The following is a 26327-nucleotide window of genomic DNA, read 5'->3' on the forward strand; positions in this document are numbered from 1 at the left end:
GTTCAGACTTCTTAAAAAAAGTAACACACCTGAAAAAAACTTCCGTTAACGCTTATACCAGCGATAATTACGCTTTGGAGATAAGCGCCACAAATGTAATATCCGGTTTTCTGAAGTGCCGTCTACTCAATCGAGAACGCGTACAAGCATTTCAATTGATCCCTGCTATTATGCCATCAATTTTTAATGGCGGCACACAGCTTCTTCTGTGGTAGTTTATAGCAACAGTCTCGGTAGCCATTTCCAGTACAACGCCATTTATCGTCTTTGCCTCGAATAACTCTAGGCGAGAAGCGGCACTCAGCACGAACAGACGACATCGTCAGCAGACGACAAGATTAGTGAGCCGTCTGCTCGGGATTCATTTCAACCGGTTTATTCTGGACAAGTGGATTAAGTACCCCTGTGATTATTCAAGATAGGTGAGTGCCAAATTTCGCCTTGTTACTGATAGTTGTTAATCAGTAAGTTTACTGGACTGTGTTTAAATCACCGTTTCTTTGATGGCTCCTTGCCCTTGTTTTAATTTAAAACATGATTTCTTCGCGTTGTGGTTATTTGATTCCGACGTCTAATGTGCCCTCACGTGATTTTAAGGCACTTAAGTGGTTGACAGCTCAATGTCATCGTATCAAGTGGTTCAACGAGATCAACATTTTGGTACTTTAAACCATCGCTGCGACACCAGTGGAACGAACCAGAAAACAATTTGTCATCAAGTTAAGCTCAAATTAATGACAGGTTTTTTTCGGTATCGACGGCAGATCAATATACAGACACGTCACGTCGTGTCATGACACTATAAAATCCCACGAGGAACGTTGGAGTAGCCTAGTGGTTAAAGCGTCCGCTCCTTACACTGAAAACCCACGTTCGATTCCCCACATGGGTACAATGTCTGAAGCTCATTTCTGGAGTTACACGACGTGATATTGCTGGAATATTGTTAAAAACGGCGTAAAGCTAAACTCAATTACTCAAACCCACGTTACAGCTGAAACAAAACAAGCAGACCTTACAATGAAATATACTCACATATGGTCGATCAATGCTCATTAATATTCATACCCAAACACCGATACTAGTCATACAAAATGGAAAATAGAGATTCGCAGTTTGATTAGTCGACTGGAAATAGGTAATCAGAAGCTGAGCTGGTTTTTAATTCTTATAATAGACAATTAAACGTCACATCCCAAATGCTTCCTCTTATAAGATCAGAAGCTGAACTTTCTCCGTGATTTGCATCTTGAGGAGTTCTTATAATCGAACATGTAAACGATCTAGGAATCAAAGCATTTTGCCCTAATCAACACGCAACCCACCACATCCTTTCTCTCAACCTTGGAAAGGTTTCTTCCCAGTGGGTTATTCTCTACGTAGATCTTCTAGTGAGAAAACGTTAGCCCAGTGTGCATCTGGATAACTATAATTGAATACGAAGTTAAGCTTGTTGATCCCTTTGTCTGTTGAAAATGCATAAACAAATTATGTAGACCGATGCTCACGCTGTTGATCACTGGATTTTGTTGTCCAGACTCGTTTACCTACAGATCGCCCTCACATAGCTGGAATATTGCTGATTGCGGCGTTAGGCCTCAAGCGAGTAAGCATGTTTTATTTATGTAATATTTCAGCTAAATCAAGGCGATGGACACCAGAAAAAAAGCACCCATGTAGGGAATCAAACCCGGGATTTCGGCGAGACGAGCCAACCACAAGGCTACCCCATCGCCACTAAGCACGAAGACAAATAGTAATTTAATGTAAGTAATGTTCCAGTAATGAGCGCGACACACAGATCAGTAACATCGCTAATATTTGTTCTTTACATATGCTTCAATCTGATGACACACGTACACGCACATGCACACACTCACACATTTTCTGTATCATACTTTGAAAACAGAATAACCTTAATATGAGAATTATTCCTTCACCGACGAACAGCCAGGAACATTGCACATGACAGCAAATCATCAGCGTCATGAAAAGTCATCTGAGAAACAAGCTTTCGTATTGATAAAAACATTTTACATTACGCATTATTCCTGTAGAAGATAATGTCAGTGCATTTTCGCAAGTGAAATGCCGTGTATTTTGTTTGTGACATCAAATCGTTATGAAAGGATTAAGATTTACAATTGAATAAACTCGTGTACGGATGAAACGTCAATTTATCAATATGAGAATAGCTTCATAATCTCAGTTACATAGTCATCGGAATATGTTGCCAATTTGATCCCACCGGTTCACGTCTTTGATAAAACTCTCCATAAATATAACTGTGAATATGAAAGAAGGTACACATTTACAATAGCGCTGTAATTGGCATACAACAAGCGATGCGATACATCACGACATTACAATTTCAGACACGGCGATATATTGCCAAAGTATTGTGTACTTGATTTGCACTTAAGGGTACGAATATGATACGTATCACGATACTAAAATCTTTAATTCTATACCAACAAAAAATATCTTTAGATCAAAACAAAACAAAACGAATTTTGAAGTATTTCGTCCATTTTTAATGACGTCACAGGCTACGAAATACAGAAACAATGGTTACTTTGCAAAAGTGATATGTGTACATGTGAGCATAATGTATATAAGCAAGGTTATGCAACGTCATATCGACGAACAGGACTTACTGCTAAAGTAGTGCCTGTCACGTGACCTTGTTAGCATACTTATCGGAACATCCTCAATGACGTTCTTGTGTTCTTACTATGTGCTACAGTATGTATAGCGACTAACACGTCAACAAAACCGAGTCACTAACATGTTGAAAATGCATGTCATTAGCAATGGACGTAGTTATAGTTTGCGGCGTGGTTCAGCTGTCGGATCTCACGATTAATCGACATATCGCAAGAAATATTTCATATCATCCTGGGCATCGTCTTTCGAAATGAGCTTAAGAGACTTTGAAAAAAATTGGATAATATTTAACAATAATCACATGTTCTAGACAACTCAGCTACTTTCGACTTGACCGATCATCGGTACGCCTGTAAGCATCGGTGTATGCAAGAATATATACAATAATTAGTGAGTTCCAGGTAAGGCAAAATGATTCGTGTCTCGGATTTCACGTCTTCGGTACTGACAAACCTAAATACACAACGCGTAGAGTTCTTGCGTTCCCAAGATACACAACTCATATCAAACGGTTGGGTAACCTGCACCCTGTGTATTTGAATATACCTCAATGTACACGTCAACAGGAAGATGTTTAAACAAAAGACAGTGATGAATAATAGAAAAGAACTGGTGACATATGGGATGGGATGCGAAATTCCCTAACACTAGTGGGACATTGTCAAGGAAGTCTTTGTTACATTCAGAATGTCACGGGTCATACCGCAGAGGACAAAGACCTCAATGGTGACGAGAACGTCACCCAACGATCCCAAGAAGATGGCATGACTGCCATGCATATCAAGACATTACACGTAGGCGTTTCAAGGAGCTTTTAAGAAAAAGCATTGATTTTTTATTTTTATTAACGCATCAAGTAGCATGTATCTAATGACACATTCATTTGAGGGAAAATATATTGGAGGAGGAATATATTTTTAATACAGGAGTGATTTTGGCACAGTTCGGTTTTTGTATTGCGTTAGTAGTTCTCATCACACCGTCAAGCAGTTCGTTCTTTATGGTGCGATCTTCATCTTTCACACACCCTCAAGCATGCAGTTTCCTTGCTGAATGATATTACGTTACAGATATAACACTCCCGAATATTATGTTTTTTAAGAGCCAGATGATATTTGCTCCTTTGACGATAGGCCTTCCACCAGTGTTTCTTGACACAGACATGTCAAGTGACTGTTGCGGCTATATATATAATGAACCTCACAGGAAACGTCACCCTACCAAAAAATTTGCCAGATATGCTTCATCTTAAGTTTAATTATTTTTTCACTAATGTTAATTAGTTCTGCTTCGTAGCCAATGTTCAAGTAAATTTTGGTTTCTGTATTTCATAAAAAATAAAAATATGTCGTCAAAATGCAGTTACAATAGTAATATAGGTTATCGCGCGAGTGTGTTTTGGGATGGTTAATATCATGCATTGGGAATAAACTTTGTATTTAGCGATTATCCAATGTCATTCTTACTTTAAAAAAAAAGAAAATGTGATTTCATTTGGCACAGATTATGAAACTAAACTTCCTGAGATGTGCCCGCACGTCTATAACGTCACAAATATGTGCGTAGTAATACGTGACGTCACAAGATCGGTGACGCAGTTTTCTACTGATCATTCATTTGACTGCGTTACGTCATGTAGTTCCCAGTCAGCTTTTATGTTAAAGAGTGTATTGTTAAAGAGTGTAAAAAAAAGAAGAATAACACGGGTGGAATTTGGGAAATTTTCAGTTAAACTTTTGAACAACAAATATAATGTTTGCGAGGCATTTTGCAAGCGCACTTGTCAACTGACAAAGTGTCAAACAGTTCATTCAAGATTTTCCTGGCTGCTGTCCGAGTCAATGATTGCAGGACGCCTGCGTTTCGGTGCTGGTGAAGTCGTAATCAGCCAATCTATCATTATTACGAGACAACAATTCTCTCTCATCAAGCCACTCACAGTACCGTAACCACGGCCGTCAATCTGGACACGATCGCCGATAGATGGGCGTGACGCCATGTTTATTTACAGTGTGAAAATAGTCCCTAAAATTTGCATATGACCTCTCTTATTTGCATCGGTATCCGTGTATGACCCCAACGGATATCGAAAATATCCGTTGGCTTTATCCTGCAGAGAACACTACTCATTGTATGATAAATGATGGGACGAGGGTTTCGTGAGTATTTCATGAAAATGACAATACAAGTGCATCCCGAGGTGTCATCCCTACAAGAAGAGCCACAGAACATGCACTGAATCATTCACTGGTCGACAGTAGCGACGTGCCACGGTTACCAAGGGAACAGAGGGACCAAGCTTTGGGAAGACTGTATGCTGGCCGAACAGTGCAATCATTTTTCTGTTCATGTTCGAACAATATACCGCCTACAGCAACGAGTCCAAGCCACTGGAATCACAGCCAACCGTCCTCGCAGTGAAAGACCGCCTGTGACAACGTTGAGACAAGATCGGCATCACTTGCAAGCCACTGGAATCACAGTCCAAGCCACTGGAATCACAGCCAACCGTCCTCGCAGTGAAAGACCGCCTGTGACAACGTTGAGACAAGATCGGCATCACTTGCAAGCCACTGGAATCACAGTCCAAGCCACTGGAATCACAGCCGATCGTCCTCGCAGTGAAAGACCGCCTGTGACAACGTTGAGACAAGATCGGCATCACTTGCAAGCCACTGGAATCACAGTCCAAGCCACTGGAATCACAGCCGATCGTCCTCGCAGTGAAAGACCGCCTGTGACAACGTTGAGACAAGATCGGCATCACTTGCAAGCCACTGGAATCACAGTCCAAGCCACTGGAATCACAGCCGATCGTCCTCGCAGTGAAAGACCGCCTGTGACAACGTTGAGACAAGATCGGCATCACTTGCAAGCCACTGGAATCACAGTCCAAGCCACTGGAATCACAGCCGACCGTCGTCGCAGTGAAAGACCGCCTGTGACAACGTTGAGACAAGATCGGCATCACTTGCAAAATCGTTCCGTAGGGTTACGGAAACAGTATGGACAATTGGTAATCACCAGACCTATCAGCGCCGACACAGTGCAGAGGCGTTTGAGAAACGTCAGATGTTGCAGGCCTTACCGGGATCCGATCCTTACTGTTCGACACCGTCGTGCTCGTCTCCAGAGTGTCACACATCACCAGAACTGGCGTCACCGGGAGTGACGAACTGTAGTCTTCTCCGACGAAAGCCGATATCGCGACTGATGGTAGAGTGAGAGTGTGGCGACGACCCGGGGAGCGTTTTGCAGATGATTGTGTCCTGGAAAGAAACTCGTGGGGAGGTCTGAGCATAATGGTGTGGGGTGCTATTGCCCTCACATTCACAAACCAGGCCCTATGGTGTTACAGAATATTGGTCCTGGTAGAGGTAATTGTGTAACATCTGCACATTGATCAAGCGCTGAAACCCTTCGTAGTGCCACATTTTGGTAGTCTTCCAGAAGGACAACGCGCGTCGCCATGCTACCAGAGCAACTAGAGACTTTCTCCGTCAGCACGGCATACATACTCTTCAATGGCCGCTCTCAGCCCAGACTTGAACCCGACAGAACAGATTCAGAGGAGGCTCAATGATGTGCGAACAAGGCCGACACCTTCAGCTGAACACTCTCAGGTGTGACCTGTGTATCACGGAGTCGGGGCAGGGGTTCCTGTGGCCATCATCAACAGACGATGCAAGGAACTGTCAACACTCAAGGACGCCACCATACACGTTACCTTCTCTCTGTCGCGTCACCTGTCGTCATTTGACTTGTAATTGTCTGAAGCTCGTCTTTAAGTACTGATGATCAAACATGTCGAGACAGATTACGTCACGCAGACATTAAGTCAGACAGTTGTTATTGCGAGAATCGAGAATGTATTTCGAGAACGCTCTTAAGCGTTCGAAACCCACATCACAAAGATATTGTTGATATGAATTACGACTATATTTCTTATGCGTGTTTTCCTCAGCGGCCTGTATGTATGAGTAAGTTATATTTCCTCTTTTCTTTAAAGTGAAAAAGTATAGTTAATTAGACCTTGGCTGGGCAAAGTATGTTTGAATGCGAAAGGCGAAGAACCGTCCTATTCAGTGGTGATATTTGAATGAAGATTCATCATTCAGTAATGTGACAAAGAGTATAACATTGCAATTCCTCATTTAGTACTCCGAATGGAATGATAGGAATGTAACAACAGGAATGACGAACCTGTAACGTTTTCCATGTTACGAATCTTAACTTACGGGTACTGTAACGTTTTCCATGTTATGAATCTTAACTTACGGGTGCTGTAACGTTTTCCATGTTACGAATCTTAACTTACGGGTGCTGTAACGTTTTCCATGTTACGAATCTTAACTTACGGGTGCTGTAACGTTTTCCATGTTACGAATCTTAACTTACGGGTACTGTAACGTTTTCCATGTTACGAATCTTAACTTATGAGTGCTGTAACGTTTTCCATGTTACGAATCTTAACTTACGGGTGCTGTAACGTTTTCCATGTTACGAATCTTAACTTACGGGTACTGTAACGTCAAGCTTCTTCTTTGTGAATGTGTGCACGAATCGACGTTTGCTGTGATCGCTTCCTAATTAGCATCATGTGTAAGAACTAAGGCTCACCAAATGGAAATATTCAAATTGAGATAAGTTTTAGTTAAAGCGTAGGTATGTTCATGGATTGCACATAAGCCTCCTTGTGTCAGAAATTCATGCAAGCTGGGTCCACCATCACCATTACTACTACTACTACTACTACTACTACTACTACTACTACTACTACTACTACTACTACTACACCAACGACAACTACTACTACTGCTGCTGCTTCACCAACAACTACTACTACTACTACTGCTTCACCAACTACAACAACAACAACAACTACCACTACTACTACTGCTGCTGCTTCACCAACAACAACTACTACTACTACTACTGCTTCACCAACTACAACAACAACAACAACTACTACTACTACTACTACTACTACTACTACTACTACTACTACTACTACACCAACGACAACTACTACTACTGCTGCTGCTTCACCAACAACTACTACTACTACTACTGCTTCACCAACTACAACAACAACAACAACTACCACTACTACTACTGCTGCTGCTTCACCAACAACAACTACTACTACTACTACTGCTTCACCAACTACAACAACAACAACAACAACTACTACTACTACTACTACTACTACTACTACTACTACTCCCACAGTTCTAAGACTCGGTATGTTTGAATCGTTCCATCCGATGCTCAATAACGTCGGACAATGATAACAGATCGTCACCTTACCATTTCCTCTGTGACGCAATTCAAAACCAAAACGTGATGCATTTTCTGGTTGTCACGTGACGTCTCATGCCAGGATCCCGACAGTATCCAAGGATCTGCCTGAAAACATACCTTGGCAGTCATTAAACTGTATCCATCCCGTCCACGTGCTATCAATTGGATTGTTGAAATAAGGAAACCAGTCCATAGCCATTTGTAAACCTACACAGATTGAAGTCATACATGTTTGATAGCGCTTTGTACGTCCCTGAGGTAGTATCTATAATAAAGGCGGATCTTCCAGCCTCCCAGGCTGCTGCTCAAATAGCCGGAAATATAGACTGGTGAATGTTGTGTTTACATGTTATACAGTAACAGATACCCTTCCACACTTTTTAATTAAATGATGGAGCCTGGCGTCCTGGTCCATCTGCACCAGAAACAAGTGCGAATAACTTTTGGTAACTAATATCTATATCATCATTATGTTTGCTTGTTTGGTGATGAGTAGGGATTCGTAACTCGTCTCATTCCGGCATGCTCGATGTCTTGTACTCCTCTCGCGGTCATGTCTACAACTGAGCTCTGTCTAAGCGCAAACGGAGATGAGAAGAAGAGATGAAAATAATGTAGTTCTATAAGTAAGGGAACATAACTACTCCCAGAATACCCCTTGGGGAACACAGCAATACAGTCATTTACTTTGTAAATATATTTTAGTGTTGATAGCTGCTGATCCTTTACCTAAAAGGTTATCGAGTTTGCGTAGTTCAGCGAAATTTCATAGTTCGACGGTGCCTTAAAAGTTTATTTTCATGCTTCGAAATGCGTTCTACTACGCTCGAATTGACTGGTTTGCCACGGTGCTTGGCAATAATGGCGTACTATACAGGAACGAGTCTTCTTGGTGGTTACGGATGCACGTGGTCTTGCATGCACGAGTCGGTACACTTTGGCACTAAGAAAGTGTAATTTTTTTTCTTTATCAGACATCTCGACAGCATGTGCATGTATAAACAACTCCTCAGCAGTAGAAATGTGCCTATATTGTCAGCATGAATGTAGGTCTATATCAGAATCTGCCGGGTTTTTTTAAATATGAGTGAGTGTGTTGAGATTTACACAGCAATCGGAAACATTCCAGCTATATGGCAGCGGTCTGTACATAATCGAGTCTTGACGAGACAATTCAGTGATATAACAGCATGAATATCAATCTATGCACTTGGGATCTGATGACATGTGTCAATCAAGTCAAAGAGCCTGACCACTCGTTCTCCAACCCCTTATTCACATACAGCAAACACTTACATAACATGGCATGCTGTACGGTGCACCAACTGAGACCACAGTTTATTCGTAACCGAATAATTATGTAATTGCTACAGTTATACCAGAGTACATTCATTTAGACTTAGATAACGCGTCGTCTCATCACATCACAGAATCAGCTTCAAATCTGCACACAACATCTCAAGGTTACATGTTGGACAGCTCATGGCAAATGCTCCCCGATGACTCACGTATTCTAACGGCTCGCCAGCCTGGACATGTCCGTCCCACTCAACGGTGCCAGTCATCGGTCTGTAACATGACACGAGAATTAAACATTCAGTATAGACCACATGCGTATATACAGACAGTGTATATATCCACTCACATAAACATCACATAACATACAGGACACATCAAAACTGACCGCTGGTGCACCGCAGCTGAGAATAATCTAATTCAAATTTCCCTCCCTTTTATACCTACCAGAGCGCCCCCATACCTATAGCATTACTTCCCTTTGTTGTATCTTCCGACGATAGGAGAAAGAAATTTCATTCTAATTCGTGCCTCAAACGAAAGAAATTATATATCCCATTAGTCGCCTCTAAAGACAAGCTTGGGTTACTGAAAGGCAATTCTAATCACCGATCTTCACGGATGGTCAGAACAGACGCAGCTATCTCGCCGGTGTACAGGCAGGTGACACGACTAGTGTATGAATCGAAGGCAAATGGTTTAGAGAACACAACATGCATTACATCGTCAGTTTTGCGCAAACAAGTCCAGGCACCTCGTCCTAAAAAATACGCCTGGGATGAGATGATTTGACGCCGACGACAGGATCGGGTAACACTGACTCACGTTTGACAGTTTGAACAGCACCCTCAAGATTGTTTCAGTTATCTGAAGCCGCTGCTGCCTCGCCTGTATTAACCCAAATGGTGATCAAACATGGCATAAACATTGTCAACTGCGTTGTACGAAGCACAATTACCCTTTCACGATCGTATTTAATGTTCTTTTTATGGAACCCATCTTACAGGTAGCTCTTTTGTCATGAAATATACAAATGTCATATATATTGTTATTAAACACTCAGATACATTGTTACTGTGTAAGCAACTCTTGCATTATATTTATATCAAGTGAGTGGTCGTGTGCACTGTGTGTGAATAATGTCGTACAGTTCCAGCGATCTAATGTCTCTTGTTGAACAGTGACAACGCGAGGCCATGTATGGAATCCCAGAAGGGACATTGTCGTATTGTCGCACCTCGCTTTATTTGAACACTTTTGCTTGCTTTTCTGAGGGCGACAACCAGACAATGCGACGTCGCGTCAACGTGACAATGTCCCTTCTGGGATTCCATAGATATGAGTGGACAGTACATAATCACAGTATCAGCTGCTGCATTCAACTCGAATAGAGTTCTGTGAATACTTTCACGGTTAAGTAGTCCACGATAATGATGTGACACTGTTTGATCAGGATTATAATGTTCATGGTTTCAGTGAAGCTTTTAAAAGTTATTATAGACTTTGTTGGTTGGTTGTTAAACGCTCCACTCAGCAGTATTGGATCAATATGGCAGCGGTCTGTAAATAATCGAGTCTGGACTCCAATCCAATGGTCAAAAGCATGAGCATCGATCAACGCAACTGCGATACCTTATCATGGGTCAACCAAGTCAACGAGCCTGACCACCCGATAGTGTTAGTCGACCCATTCGAAAAGCATGGGCTGTTGAAAATCACATCCAATCCTCTGTCTTCACGACTCATTGCACACTTGAAGTTCATTCCACATCTGAATCACCATTGACCAGCACTATGTCCGACCTCATTCCCTATTTGAACTTATACCGTATGTTCCGGTGCTTTTCCAGCAATTGACTAGCATTTGCATGTTTTTGTGACGGTCGTTACCGATGGAGCATGATAAGCTCATTGTTTCGTAGAGACCTATCGTCATCGGTATTTCAGAAACACCTGCTCGCGATATGATTGTATTTATCCTGTGAAATATCCATTTAAGCAGAATTGCAACTACGTTCAGATGAAAGATCAATGCATTTAACATATAAGCTGCTAGGTTTTCTAAAAACCAGTGTGATGAAATTAAAATTACCATTTTGTTATCAATGTACTTCTAGAATGTCCTCAATATTCATGTTTAAGAGATGAATATATATATATATATATATGTGTGTGTGTGTGTGTGTGTGTGTGTGTGTGTGTGTATGTGTGTGTGTATGTGTGTATACCAGTACTTACCTTTATATCTATGTAGATAACCCTCAAAAGAAACGTTTATTGCTTTTTAACTACTGTACATGTTAGCCTTACCATATAAATCGCAGTAGATCGAATCGCAAACGACTGAGTGTGTATTTCCTATAACACTGTCTATCTGTAATATGCTGTTTTATGTCGTTTTGCGTGGCAGTGCTGTCATTGTGTACATTACGGTATACTGACATTGTACTGTTGGCTTCCGGGACTATATGTACCAATAAAATCTATCTGTCTGTAATCCGAATCGCACAATGTACTTTTAGCAAAGATTTTTTGAAGAGAATTTTATCGCTTTCACTCCAGTAAACGCGGAACCCAACCTAATCCATAAAAAGAGTTATGGCGTGGCGGTCATGCTAGCAAATTCATCATGTGTATGGCTTGACGCTGTATTTGCAGCACTAATGTTGACATTACCAGATTCTCGAGCTGTTAGATGATGTTAGCCATAACCAACCCCCCCCAAAATTATTTTTAAAATGACATGTCATCACGGTCCTGACAAATAATTTTATGTAAGAGTCCTTTAATATTTTTTAACGGTTCTGGGCAACACTTTTGGGATAAATATACTAATGCAGTGCCAATATCGTTTCGTGTGCATATATGGTACTACAGTGCCATTGTCACATCATCTTCCACAAATACATGGCACAAGCAACAAAGCTTGTTTTCATGTTAGGCGTCATGACATGTAAGGAGTGAGTGAGTGAGTTTAGTTTACGCCGCACTCAACAATATTCCAGCTATATGGCGACGGTCTGTAAATAATCGAGTCTGGACCAGACAATCCAGTGACCAACAACATGAGCATCGATCTGCGCAATTAGGAATGGATGACATGTGTCAACCAAGTCAGCGAGTCTGACTACCCGATCCCGTTAGTCGCCTCTTACGACAAGCATAGTCACCTTTCATGGCAAGCATGGGTTGCTGAATGTCTATTCTACCCCGGGACCTTCACTGGTGTCTGACATGTAAGGAACCAGACCCGTGAAGATTCGGGTAGAATAAGTCTTCAGCAACCCATGCTTGTCATTACGGGATCGGGTGGTCAGGTTCGCTGACATGGTTGACACCATCATGCTATCGTATCCCCATTGTACAGATCGATGTTCATACTGTTGATCACTGGATTGTCTGGTCTGGACACGATTATTTACAGACCGCCGCAGCTTGAATATTGTTGAGTGAGGCGTAAATCTGAACTTACTCATTGTAAGGAACAAGCATGTTTAGTGATATTTACAACTGTTGAAAATATCATGATTTAAAAACAATGAGAGACCCTCACAATTGTAATCAGTTATAGTTAATCATTCTTGTTTTCGGCACGTTTGAGAGTTCATTTTAGGAACCAGTTTTAATAAATACATTACATTGCCAGATTTCCATTTTGAAAGATAGATAGAGACTCTAGTATTGACACGGCTTGGTTTCCATCCATTTTCTGTCTTCACATTTGGAACTACAAACTACGTATATACCGGACACGGATATAACGACCTGTCAACGACTATCGTAAACGAATACTAATAGAAAAATTACGAGATCCTAGACTTAGAGATCTTTGTGAAACCAGGCCCAGATCGATATAACGAACTTATTTCTTGTCCTGGGAACACTCTGTTACATAATATTTTAGTCGAGATGGGTGTAACGAACTATAGGTTAAACAAACCAAAACTAGAGGTACCTTTATGTTAGATTTAAAAGTAGCTTACTGTTCTTTTCACTGTACGCATCAACGACATTGAATAATCAACATTATCATCATCCTCGTGTTGACGGTACAATGCACCAATTTACTTGATTACCATCGGTCGTAAAACATTGATTGCGATAAGTTTTATTATTGCACATTTTTTGACGTCGTAAGTGTGTTGGTTAATTGATTGTGTGATATGGTTTGCATATGCGTTAATAGTTAATGTATTGCAGCTAGTGCGACAATGTATCCGTCGATATAATAACAAACCCACCAAGCTCTGTTTGAGCTTTGAACTCTTAATTAGTACATGGATATTGGGTCTGGCTGTATTTTTGCACTTGTTGAAATCCATCCCCGTCTATTTCTCAGTGTACTACCCTTTCTCACCCACTTAAATGTTTATCATCCTCTACTCCCACCTTCATTTCGCCATCCCTGTCCACCGATACCTAATACCCTGCCTCCACCCCTGCTCCCATTTTCTTTCACCTCTTCCCTTCCTTTCACTCCTGTGCATCTCACACTCATCTGCCTATGTATCGTTCCTTCCAACTGCCTAATCCATCCACATCGATCAGAGACCGTCATCCTCGCTGCACCCCCCCTTCATCCGAGACAATCTTACCTTCAAGCCTTCTCAACTGCCCCCATCTTTCAACTACCCTTCATTATCCATCGCCATGAACCCATTCCTGATCTCCCACCCATCCTACTTTACCCTCCCATCCCTCCACTCCCTCTACCTTCACCGTCCGGCACAGCTCCATCATCCATCGCCATGAACCCATTCCTGATCTCCCACCCATCCCACCTTACCCTCCCATCCCTCCACTCCCTCTACCTTCACCGTCCGGCACAGCTCCATCATCCATCGCCATGAACCCATTCCTGATCTCCCACCCATCCCACTTTACCCTCCCTTCCCTCCACTCACTCTACCTTCACCGCCCGGCACAGCTCCATCATCCATCGCCATGAACCCATCCCACTTTACCCCCCCCCCCCATCCCTCCACTCCCTCTACCTTCATCGTCCGGCACAGCTCCATCATCCATCGCCATGAACCCATCCCACTTTACCCTCCCTTTCCTTCATGCATGGCTCCACCCCACTTCCATCGGTTTACGTATCTCATCCATCCACCCTATCTCATCTCTTTACCCCCTTCACCCCTGCCCCATCGCTACCCTTCGTCGTCCCTCATCCCTCACCCTCATCATGCACCCCCTTTTTTATCCTCTCTATTCCCTCTGATCCTACCCTTCCTATCATGCGACTTACTACCCCCAACCCCAACCTCAACTCCCATCTCTTCATCTCATCCATCCGCTCTACTATCTCTGTCCCATCTCTCCCTCCCTTCACCTCACCTAAAATCTCCACCACCCCTTACCACACACCCATTCTTGATTCCCCCATTTCAAACCATACCATCCCTTCACTCCACTACCATCTCTCCGCCTGTTTCATCCACCCACCTACCCACCCACCATATCTTTCTCCCAAACCTTTCTCTCCCTCCCCTCCATCCCTTCACCGTCCCTCATCCGCCCAGCCTCCCTCACCCCATACATCTGGTGCAGGTCACTTAACACCATGCAGCAACTGGAATGTCGAGTCCTCTCCAAACATTCAGCCTCGGCGTTATGAAGTCCGCTGCCATACAGACTTGTCTCTGTTTACAGTGGACATTTCACAGCCATATCCCTGCACCTGGCACTGCAGAGCCAACACTCGCCCTCGTTGTCACTGCACATGAAGTTCGATTTATCCGTCAACTTTCAAAACAATTGATTGATAACACCCATCTAAATTACACGGCGGGTATCAGATTAAAACCACGTGGTTGTGTCACTAAGCTCAAACGGCCCCATTCTGCCATGTTAATTCAGATTCCAATAAAAAGGATGTGAAACTGTGTTCCGTTGCAGAGAAATTCACCCCTAAACGATCATTACATTGAATTTCGAATTTTCGATCGATCGTCCTCATGTGAATTATATTGAAAATGAATGTTTAAATATTAATAGGTTCGTGCATACGCTCCAATATAAAACATTATTACCTGCACATTCGTGATGATATAAATGCAGCATGCGCCAGCCAATTAGCAGTTAACAACATATTTGAATTAATCGATAACACTGAACTACAAAAGGAAATTATTGTTAGACTGAAGCCGTCTCAGCTTTTTTTTGGAATGACAATAATTTATATCGCGTGTATAGATGTCATTTGAACGCGTTTACATATGTGTGCATATTTACACCAGGAGCAAATTTTCAAGTGGTTTGGAGTAGGTGCAAATGTAAATTTACACTTATGAAATATTTGCACTGTTTGTAAATGTAATGTGAACGTTTAGCAAAACGTATTTGAAGCCCGCAATCTAAACCGTAATGCAAACACACTGTCGCATTGGTACCATATATTCCACACGAAATGGACATGCATTTCATCACGTAGTCTTTTATTTCACTCACCAATAAGTGAAAATGCACTCAATTTATAAGTCATTTCTCTTCACAAGTCTCAGATTAGCAAACAGTTTTTCCATGCTGAATCTCATTAACATAATTTTCATTTTTGTAACCCTTCCTCCACAAAATTCACCCGTCTAGGACGTTGAGACGGGCTATCCTTGCTACACTGGTACCCACATGAACTAACGTTGTCCATGTGAGTGGGGCTTAATAAGAAAGGACGTATATCATGGTTGATGGGTAAAGTATAAAGTTTCATAATGATGAAATTATATATTTTATTGCGGACATTGAAGTCGAAGACGTTTTTCCTCAGTCATCTGAGTAAACTGTTAAGCTTTGACAAATCATTAAGTAAAATATTCAGTTTTCAGGGACTTTTTCTTACTGCGTGTTACACATAGCAGCATTGTACGCATGTTTAAAACATATGGTATTTTATAAAAGCTGCATGATCAATATCGATCTTGGGTAGTGCATTCCGATGTACGTTTCAAGCGTAGTCACATATAACAATATATTGACTTTTAGTCATAAAATTATTACGAGTTTGCTGAATATTCAAAGAGTTGAAAAGTATAACAAATCGAATCCTTGTACACGGGATCGTATAGCGGATCGAACTTGGCGTTTCTACTTGAATTCAGGGTGGAAAAAATCGATTAACTTGTTAACTATGCAGATGGCTTCATCGTTAGTCAGTCACTCTTCATGACCGGGCGCAAGATCGATTATTTTGAAGAAGAGCTCAATCGTCAAATTATGGTGAGCTCCCCTTCTCCACCACGCTCCATCAACTTTTCAAACATCTTTTCTTCCCAAACATCTTCAAAGATTGCTTCATTTTAATGAGCTGCCAATCTCCACCCACTTTCCAAACATCTTCAAAGATTGCTTCATTCTAATGAGCTGCCAATCTCCACCACGCTCCACCCACTTTCTAAACATCTTCAAAGATTGCTTCACTTTAATGAGCTGCCAATCTCCACCAAGCTCCACCCACTTTCTAAACATCTTCAAAGATTGCTTCATTTTAATGAGCTGCCAATCTCCACCACGCTCCACCCACTTTCTAAACATCTTCAAAGATTGCTTCACTTTAATGAGCTGCCAATCTCCACCAAGCTCCACCCTATATCTAAACATCTTCAAAGATTGCTATCTATCTATCTATCTATCTATCTATCTATCTATCTATCTATCTATCTATCTATCTGTCTGTATTTGTCTGACAGTCTGTCTGTCTATTAATCTGTTTCTCTCTCTGTCTAATATATTCACGTGTCATAAAGATGTCTTGCTAAGAAATGTTTAGTATGAATGGTATATTCGTAATGTGTATGAATATGTACATTCATGTTTCAGGACGTAATAGAAAGGTGTAAAAAGTTCATGTCAAATGCAATCTGTCGATTTAGCGGTAAATACAATCCGGTTGGGTGGAGTAACTGGGTCCGTATCTGCTCTGCTTTTGTTTGGTTCCGGCAGCGTCTTGAATTACAGAAGCAGAAAAAACGAAGAACATCGCAGTGTGCCCTTGGGCGTTTGTTTGTAAGTTGATCGTTAGACCATACTTGAAGCAACGCTAACACCCTGGAGACAGATGCCCGCTCACTGTAACTTGTCAGATTATGAAAACACTGGCAAGACATTTCTGATGTGATATTTTCCATCTTAAAATCGTTATTTTTTTGTATTAATTTCTCTTGGCGTTTATGTGATGTTAGCAGTTAGTAATATCGACATTTGGAACCATTTTTCTTATAAGTGATTTTCATCCGACCGGTAAACGGTCACTTCATTTGGTTCTCAGTGATTGTCCACTATAATCGTCAACAAACTCAGCGCTTAATATCGAGCGATTTTCCTTTTTAAGCACCATTATTGTCAGATTTTCCAATTTTAGGAATCGTTGTCTTAATCTCCAAGTGTGAATCTTAGAGTTGGGAAGGAAATAGGAAAATTAGGTCTAATCTTGTTCACACAGACTGGCCCAACACCGAGAAGGCAGGCTCTATGTAGGGTTGACACCAGAAATACGGCAAATATAACTTGTGTTTAAGCAAAAGCACTAGATGACTAATTGTAAATAACCTATGCATGATCGGCTATTTTGGTTTTATCGCCACGCGAGATATCGTTGACGTCCGGTAGTGGAACGCCAAGTACACACAATAAAACAATCATGCTTTGAACTAACATGCCAAGAGCGTTAAAGGTTGACCACGTTCGTTTGATGCACGGACGTCAGAGAAAGCAGGTTAGTCTTGAATTCAAGATTGTGACTGGTCGTTTGGAGTGAACGACTGAACGAACAACAGACACGATACCATCACTTTTACTGAATGAACACGCACATTCATTATTATATATTTCTGCTATTAGTATTACTGCTGCTGCTGCTGCTACTACAACTTCTGCAGCAGCTATAGCTACTAATAATAATACTGTCACTGCCACTGCCACTGGTACTACTACTACTACTGCTACTGCTGCTGCTGCTGCTACTACTACTACTACTACTACTACTACTACTACTACTACTACTACTACTACTACTACTACTACTACTACTACTACTGCTGCTGCTGCTGCTGCTGCTACTACTACTACTATTACTACTACTACTACTACTACTACTACTACTGCTGCTGCTGCTACTATTACTACTGCTGCTACTACTATTACTACTGCTACTATTACTGCTGCTGCCGCCACTACTATTACTACTGCTACTACTGCTGCTGCTGCTGCTACTACTATTACTACTGCTACTAATACTACTGCTGCTACTACTACTACTGCTGCTGCTACTACTACTACTACTACTACTACTATAGTATGACATCTATGTAGTAAAACATCGTTCAAAGCAAGCATTGATGCCCACTTGACAGTTCACCTGTCTTTGAATCTGGAGTTATATCCTGCTAATATTTACATTTAGTACGTGAGAAATGAGTGAAACATTTTTTAACAAAATAGTCTTTAAGTTCTCAATAATTTCTGGTCATACTATACATCTATGAAAGAGGCATTAAACCCTCACACAAGGTAATACAGACAAAAGCGCCCCACTCTTTGTCCCTTTTTACCATAATGTGAACAAATCGTTAGAGACGTGGCAAATAATACGTTGCTCATCGGTCACTTGTAGCCATCGCTAGATTTTGCAGTCAAGAAAAGCAGATTTACAGTTATCTCCTTGCCATCAATTTGCGTTTGTAGTAATGTATTATATGGGCGAGATTCGAACCACCGATTCTAATCTCCAAATCCCGAGACGCTCGGACACTCCACCCATTAGACCAAGCGGTCAGGAAGCCCTACAACAGAGAGTGGATTTTGTTTGACTATTCTCAGCTACCAGAATCGATGCGGCATGATGGACAAATATTGACACAGCATTATTCAGAACTAAGTGTTGATACTACACATAAAGAATGGCAACTCTAATTACAGTCCCCACAGTACAACAAATATACGTCTATCACAGCCATTCGAGTACATGTGATATGCCGAGGAGGGTATGAAGTATCTGGAGCGGACATTCCGGTAGAACGGGGAGCTAATATTTAGAGAAACATTAGTAAATATCACTGAAAACATATTCCGGATTAAATCGCTAGCTGAAATCAACGAGGTTTGTTTGATATGGTAATAAATTGCATATGATTCTTTGGTGGATGGTTGGCTAACAAGATCTTTGTGCCGTTTAGATTTCCATAAACCCCAAAATAGCCGATCTCTAATGGAAAGGCCTTTTAGAATTGATCCACAGTAAACCATGCTTGTTGTAAGAGGCGGCTAACTGACCTGGCTGAAACAAAAATATTATGTAATATGTCCAACCATGCTTGGACTTTACTCAGAAGATAAATAAACACTGCTTCCTATTATAAGACGCGTGAGAGTCGATTGCTCTTCGTGGAGCAGGACGCCATTACTCTTTTAATTGGCACAAGGTGTCCTCAGTATTTCGTCGTTCACGTTCAGATCAGTTTTGTCAGATACTCGAGCCTACTATTGTCATGTGTTTACGGTGTATATTTAACAAACATATAACTGGTAACGACAGCGAGCATTAGAGTGTGTCAGCGCTGTTCTTAATTACAAGTGATCATTTCAACTTTCACCGCTAGCAAGCCTTTTGCGCCTAATAGACTCTGTTAGGAGTGAGTAACCAACCAGGGTCGGATACAGCTTTTCAAAAGGTCATTTAATAAACTTTCAGAACATTCCTACACACGCGCAGACGCACGCATGCACGCTCACACCACCTCCTCGGGATCTGCCAAAGCTATGATCGAGCATTCTTTGGCTTTGCCAGTGGTAATACATTACAGATGATAGGATATGTTTACATAACACAGATAGGGGAAAAAGGACGATGTACATGATTGGGGGTAAGGATTGAAGCCAATGGTGATACATTACGCATGATTGGATGATGTTTACATAACACATGATTGGGGATTAAGGATGATGTACATGATGGTTGATGAACATGATTATATGAGGGTTGATGATGTACAAACACAAGTTGATAAGGATGTACACGGGTAGATTGGCTATACATTGGCACACTGTTGTGTAAACACTAATGAATTACATAGATAGAATGTACACAGATAGATAAGATTAATTTATCAATAAGTCCCAGGCACTTGGTAGGTACACTCCTTGGTCACGGTTGATTGCTGGTTTCTGTCTCCGGATCTCGATGGCCTCTTGTAGTTTCTTTTGGCGCCAGTTGTTTTTGTTGGTAGATAGTATCCTAGTGTCCTCCCATCGAATTGAATGTCCAGGGTTCTTGAGAATGTGTTCAGAGATGACGGATTTCTGGTCGAGTTTGCTGACGGAGGTCTGGTGTTCCTTCATTCTGGTGTTGATTGGTTTCAGCGTTTCTCCAATGTATAGGTCGCCACAGTTTCAAGGGATCTGGTAGATGCATCCTCTCGGGTCAGGGTGTTCACAGCTGGGTCCTTTACCGTTGGCTTTTAGGTAGGTCTTGATGGTCTTGATGGTCGCTGGAGAAGGTGACATCGATGCCGGCTTTTGTCTTGATGAGGCGTGATGTCTGATGACTGATGGGGCCCAAGGTAGGGTATGGTTACTCTGATGGGTGATGGAGAAGGCTTGAGACGGGGTTCTCGGTCCTTAAGGGTCTTGTTAATGGTGGCTGTGACGAGTTGGGCAGGGTAACCTTTGAGTGTAGTGAATGTCTTTCTGAGGTGATCCAGTTCATTGTTTAGGGCAATGTACATATAAATATTGCTCTGTACCCCATTCTCATTCACCTGATGAAGGAGTAAGCATTAACTCCGAAACGGTGTGTTCTCATAATAAAGAAGCTGATATCCATAAAATTCTTCATCCTTTGGGAGGAAGGTTTGAAGGGTATTGGTATGAATAGAACCAAGGAATCAAGAGTGTGGCCGCAACTATGCACATACGACTGAGCCATACCTTTTCTTCCATCAAGTGTGTACCAAAACGTTGTCAATATGTCGACTGCCAGTGATTGCCCTGAATGACCTATTATTCATAAGGAAATATTCAGGTCATTCTTGAACGTTTTGAAACTGAACCCACATGGAAATGAAAAGTGCTTGAGAAGTTTAGTGTCTGGACTGAAAACACGAACGATTTGCACCGTACACTCCAATGCAATTTGATAATAGACTTCAGTTTTAGAAAAAAATATTCACTTGAAAATACGACATACTTTTAATTGATTATTGATTACTTGCAGCAAGAACTTTCAAACTCTAAAGGGCAATGAGATGCTGAACGAGGTTTCCCAGTACAACAGTGTGCAAAGTATTTTTAAGAAGCTAATGAAATTAATTTTTTAAATGAAAATACTTCTTAACGAACTGCAGAAATCAGCACTCTTTCCGATTACTCGGCGGGGTATCCTGGTGGTTAAAGCGTTGCAGTATTACCAAGAAGAACCGAGTTCAAATCCCTAAATGAGTACAATGTATGGAGCATAGTCTTGGTGTGCCCTGTGATATTGCTGTAATATTGCTAAAAGCGGGGTAAAGCATACTCACTTCCAGTCATATTTATTACTCCTGGTACTGTCGTTTACTTTCCCTTCCTTAACTGACACTTTTTTTGTCGACATTTGCCTCATACGCCTTATGTGATATGTTTGATCTGATGATTGCGACTGGTTATTCTCTAGTGTTGACATTGCTTTAATAGAAGTGCAAAGCATGATCACAAACAAAGCTTTGAGTGAGTGATTATGGTTTTTCAGCAATATTCCAGCAATATCACGGCAGAGGACACCAGAAACGGGTGTCACACATTGTACCCATTGTTCGAACCCGGATCTTCGCGTGAGGAGCGGTCGCTTTAACCACTTGCCATCCAACCACCCCTACAAAGATTTGAGGTGTTCGTACAGTCATACATTCGAAAGCATGTCAACCCGTGAAGGTCCTGGGTAGAATAGGCCTTCAGCAACCCATGCTTGCCATAAGAGGCGACTATGATTGTCGTAAGAGACGACTAACGGGATCGGGTGGTCAGACTCACTGACTTGGTTAGCACATGTCACCGGTTCCCAGTTGCGCAGATCGATGTTCATGCTGCTGATCACTGGATTGTCAGGTCCAGACTCAAGTATTTACAGACCGCGTCACATAGCTGGAATATTGCTAAGTGCGGCATTTAACTAAACTCACTCACTCACCCGAAAGCATGTTCCAAAGACATATTTAAGTTACGTTTCGCAAAGCTACATAAACTGTCACGTAAGATGTAAACTGTCACGTAAGATTCCCTAAATCAAACCTAAAAATTCCAAATTCATCTATGATTCTCTTACATCCAAGACATTGCGACGTATGCCGTGACGTCACTGAAGTCTTGTATCCTTCGAAAAAGTAAAGTCTTTTCAGGTTGACACGTTTTTTTCTTATCTATTGTCACAACAAACACTGCAGTTCATGTGATGTAGCAACAGTATCTAGGTTTTAAGTGTACATAGGGGGATTAGACGAAATTGATTAATTGTATCGATTTTGGGAGTTGTTATTGTTGCTGGAGATGGCTTTTGTTCGAATAACGATTCCAGTGGCACTGCAGATGAAGCGTGAATCAGGAATCAGCTGAAAAGCAATCCGATTGACCATTGGGGCAATTTAAGGTCAACTTTGGATGATAACCGAGGCTTTGTTTGTGCTTCCTTTTGATACACACATTGACATCTTGCAGATAAAGTGTTAAACTACAGTGCATATGTTCAGTGACCATTGCCAGGTGTTCTTGAAGGGGTGTTTGCTGGACATTAATGTTGGGTTTAATGACAGTGAGACGTTCATGCATATATCCACTGACCACAGTTTGACGGTCATGTAGGTCAGTTGGTACTGTTGAGCGGCCATGCACATATTTAGCTGCTAGATGTTCATGTTAAACCTGTGCAGATCCGGGTTAGAACTGATCTTCCGGAACCCATGTTGTCTAAAGAGGTGACTGACGGGTCAATACAAACCCAAAACATGAATACAGATATTATATAACTACTGTTGAACGTTCATGCAATATATTTAGAAACCACTGTATAAATTTGAAATATCTAACAATGAAGATATTTTGTACTGCCGGATGTGAAAGCAATATTTAGTTTTCCATCGCTTGACAGCAGTGAAATAATAAGGATCTCATGGAGTGAGTGAGTGAGTTTAGTTGCACGCTGCTTTTAGCAATATTCCAGCAATATCAGGCGGGAGACACCAGAGATGGACTTCACAGAATGTACCCATGGGCGGAATCGAACCCGGGTCGTCAGCGTGACGAGCGAACGCTTTAACCACTAGGCTAACCATTACGAAGCGCTACCGTATAGGCATACATAAATTATGTCAACGCCCCATATGCATGGCTATCTAACCATCAATAATAGAAAAGGGAATTTTAGTTAACACATTATCTGGATAAAATGACCCATAATAATAAGTGACTGGGAAATCTGAACGCGATCCCCCGAAATGTTCCTTCAGTTGGTAGTGCTGAAAGCTATTGTTGTACGACGTTAACTAGTTTGGCCATTGTCTAGATGCTGTCAAACGGTCCTCAAGAAATGACATAAAGGTCAATGACAAAACACAATGTCAATTTCCTCCGCCAACTGCAATAACACCTCGCTCAGTCCCTCTTCCTCTCTGACTGTATCTATCTGACTTTAAGGTATTGTGTTCAACTCTTCATGGGGGACTTGTTCCAGGACATAATAAATTACTCCGGCGTCTTCTAAGTTCCATAGTGTCCGAAATATTCCCTTCGGGGGACCAAAGGCAAAGTTGCTACCGCCTCAACGTAAGAAATCATGATATTATCATTACTAGCCTCGTGTTCAGACAATGGTCATCTAAATGTGGTACGACCACCCGGTCTGGGATGTCTGTGATATACCACTGTTTATTCAGAATTTCTCTCATCGTCAAAAAGTCATATTTATACCATTATGGATCAAATAGTTATTGCTAGACACGTATGTGAATCTCAGATAGTTATGGACACTCATGTAGGTTTCAAATAGTCAGCTATGGACATTCATGTAGGTTTCAAATAGTCAGTTATGGACACTTACGTAGGTCTCAAATAGTCAGTTATGAACCCACATGTAGGTTTCAAATAATCAGTTATGGACACCCTTATAGATCTCAAATATATGTTAAGGAAGTTTTAAATGGTAGTGGACACTCACGTGGTGGTTTTAACACGTCAGTAGTGGGCATTCATGCATATTTATTTACTAGGCAATGATCTAGATCTTGAAAACACTGCTTAATGTCCATGAAGAAATTTAGTAACCACCGCAGACGCCCATGTACATATGTATCAAATATAACATATGACATATGCAATAATATAAAGGTAGTCGAGACTGCAGATGAACATATCCCTATGCATATCCAGCACCCCTCCTCAGATCTTCCAACACAATCCTCCCCCTTTGCCTCTGAGAAGAAACATTAAATCGATATATATTCAAGTTTCTTATGGTCATTTACAGATCTGTTTAGTGTGTGTGTCTGTCAGTCATGCTGGAACAAGAAACTGTTTTCAAAAGGACGTTTTACCATTTTCACTGGTTCCAAAACTAAACCTCTAACCTGCCTAGCATTGATCGGCACGTTACTGCAGCAGAGAGGGTCATCTGGCAAACATCAGCAGTTCCCGATAACCACGACACAACACCTTTCAGTGTTGTAGTCACTGAGAGACAGGGCGACCAGCTCAATGTGGAAATGTGTTCTCGGACAGACAGTTTGTCAGTTTGGATAGCAAACTGGAAAATGTCCGTTTCCCGTTACCAGAATTAGGGCGTAACAATAGTAACGTTACGATGCGGCTGAAATGTTGCCGATGTGATGATAAACATCACCCTCACTCACTCATTGGAATGGGTTCTTGGTTACGTTTCGTTTGGACTGGTCGGTTTCAGGTCTCGGGGTATACGACCAAGATGATTAATCAGGATATCGGGTATGGTTCAGACAATCCAGTGATTGATGGTGATGTCACTTTTCGCTTTCACTCATCAAGCATCTCAATCGATCCAGTCGCCGCTTAGGGTCAGCAACAGATATGGACAAATTGTAACACGTAATCCGCCGAATTTCATATTTAGTAGCCTCTCAGAAAGAAATATTCACCCATGGGGGACGAAAAGTCAAAGAAGATTATACATGGCGTTACCACGTAGGATCATGTTACCACGTAGACTCATGTTGATCATGTTACCACGTAGGATCATGTTACCACGCAGGATCATGTTGATTATGTTACCACCTAGGATCACGTTACCACGCAGGATCGTGTTGATCATGTTACCACGTAGGCTCATGTTGATCATGTTGCCACGTAGGATCATGTTACCACGTAGGCTCATGTTGATCATGTTACCACGTAAGATCATGTTACCACTCAGGATCATGTTACCACTCAGGATCAATTTTGAAACATCCAAGGAAAAACATAAAAAAAAACTGCTTGAGATCCATATTATTTAAATAGCCACTGTTTGACGTCCATATTGCTTTGGGAAGCCACTGCTTGACGTCCTTATTATTTTAAATAGCCACTGCTTGACGTCCTTATTGTCTCAGGCAGCCACTGTTTGACGTCCATATTGTTTTAGGCAGCCACTGCTTGACGTCCTTATTAGTTTAAATTGCCTTCATACAGATCTTGAATAGTCACTGCTTGACGTGCTTACATGTCTTAAATAGCCACTGCTTGACACCTAAATTATGAAAATAGCAACTGCACCCATACGAGACTTAGATAGGCATTGCATAGGTCTTAAAAAACTGGTGCTTGAGGACCATATGAGCTTGAAAGCGTGATAAAAACTCGACTCGTTCACGCAATCGAAACACTTCACTCTAGTTACTGTTCAACTGAACAAATTTGAAGATGGTGGCAAATGACTGAACCTCTCAACATATGTATTTATCAGAGGAGTAGTATTTTGACAGGCTAATCTCACCATCTTTAATAGCTGTTTATATGACTCCCTGATCCTGGGACTGCTCTTGAAATCACCAATCTTAGAATTAGAATAGGAATACATCAATTATACA

At 41.5% G+C, this 26327-nt stretch overlaps 1 protein-coding gene across 1 annotated transcript in view; it reads left to right on the forward strand.

Annotated features, from left to right (window-relative positions):
• Positions 1-200: 200 nt before the first annotated feature.
• The window catches only part of LOC137283700 (sodium/calcium exchanger 2-like), a 69236-nt gene continuing 43109 nt past the window's right edge, over positions 201-26327 (forward strand). The window contains exon 1 of the mRNA XM_067815360.1: positions 201-422. The gene's annotated coding sequence lies outside the window, so the exon portion shown is untranslated. The remainder of the gene's footprint in view (positions 423-26327) is intronic.

This window comes from Haliotis asinina, chromosome 5, assembly GCF_037392515.1.
Source record: "Haliotis asinina isolate JCU_RB_2024 chromosome 5, JCU_Hal_asi_v2, whole genome shotgun sequence".
Lineage (NCBI taxonomy): Eukaryota > Metazoa > Mollusca > Gastropoda > Lepetellida > Haliotidae > Haliotis > Haliotis asinina.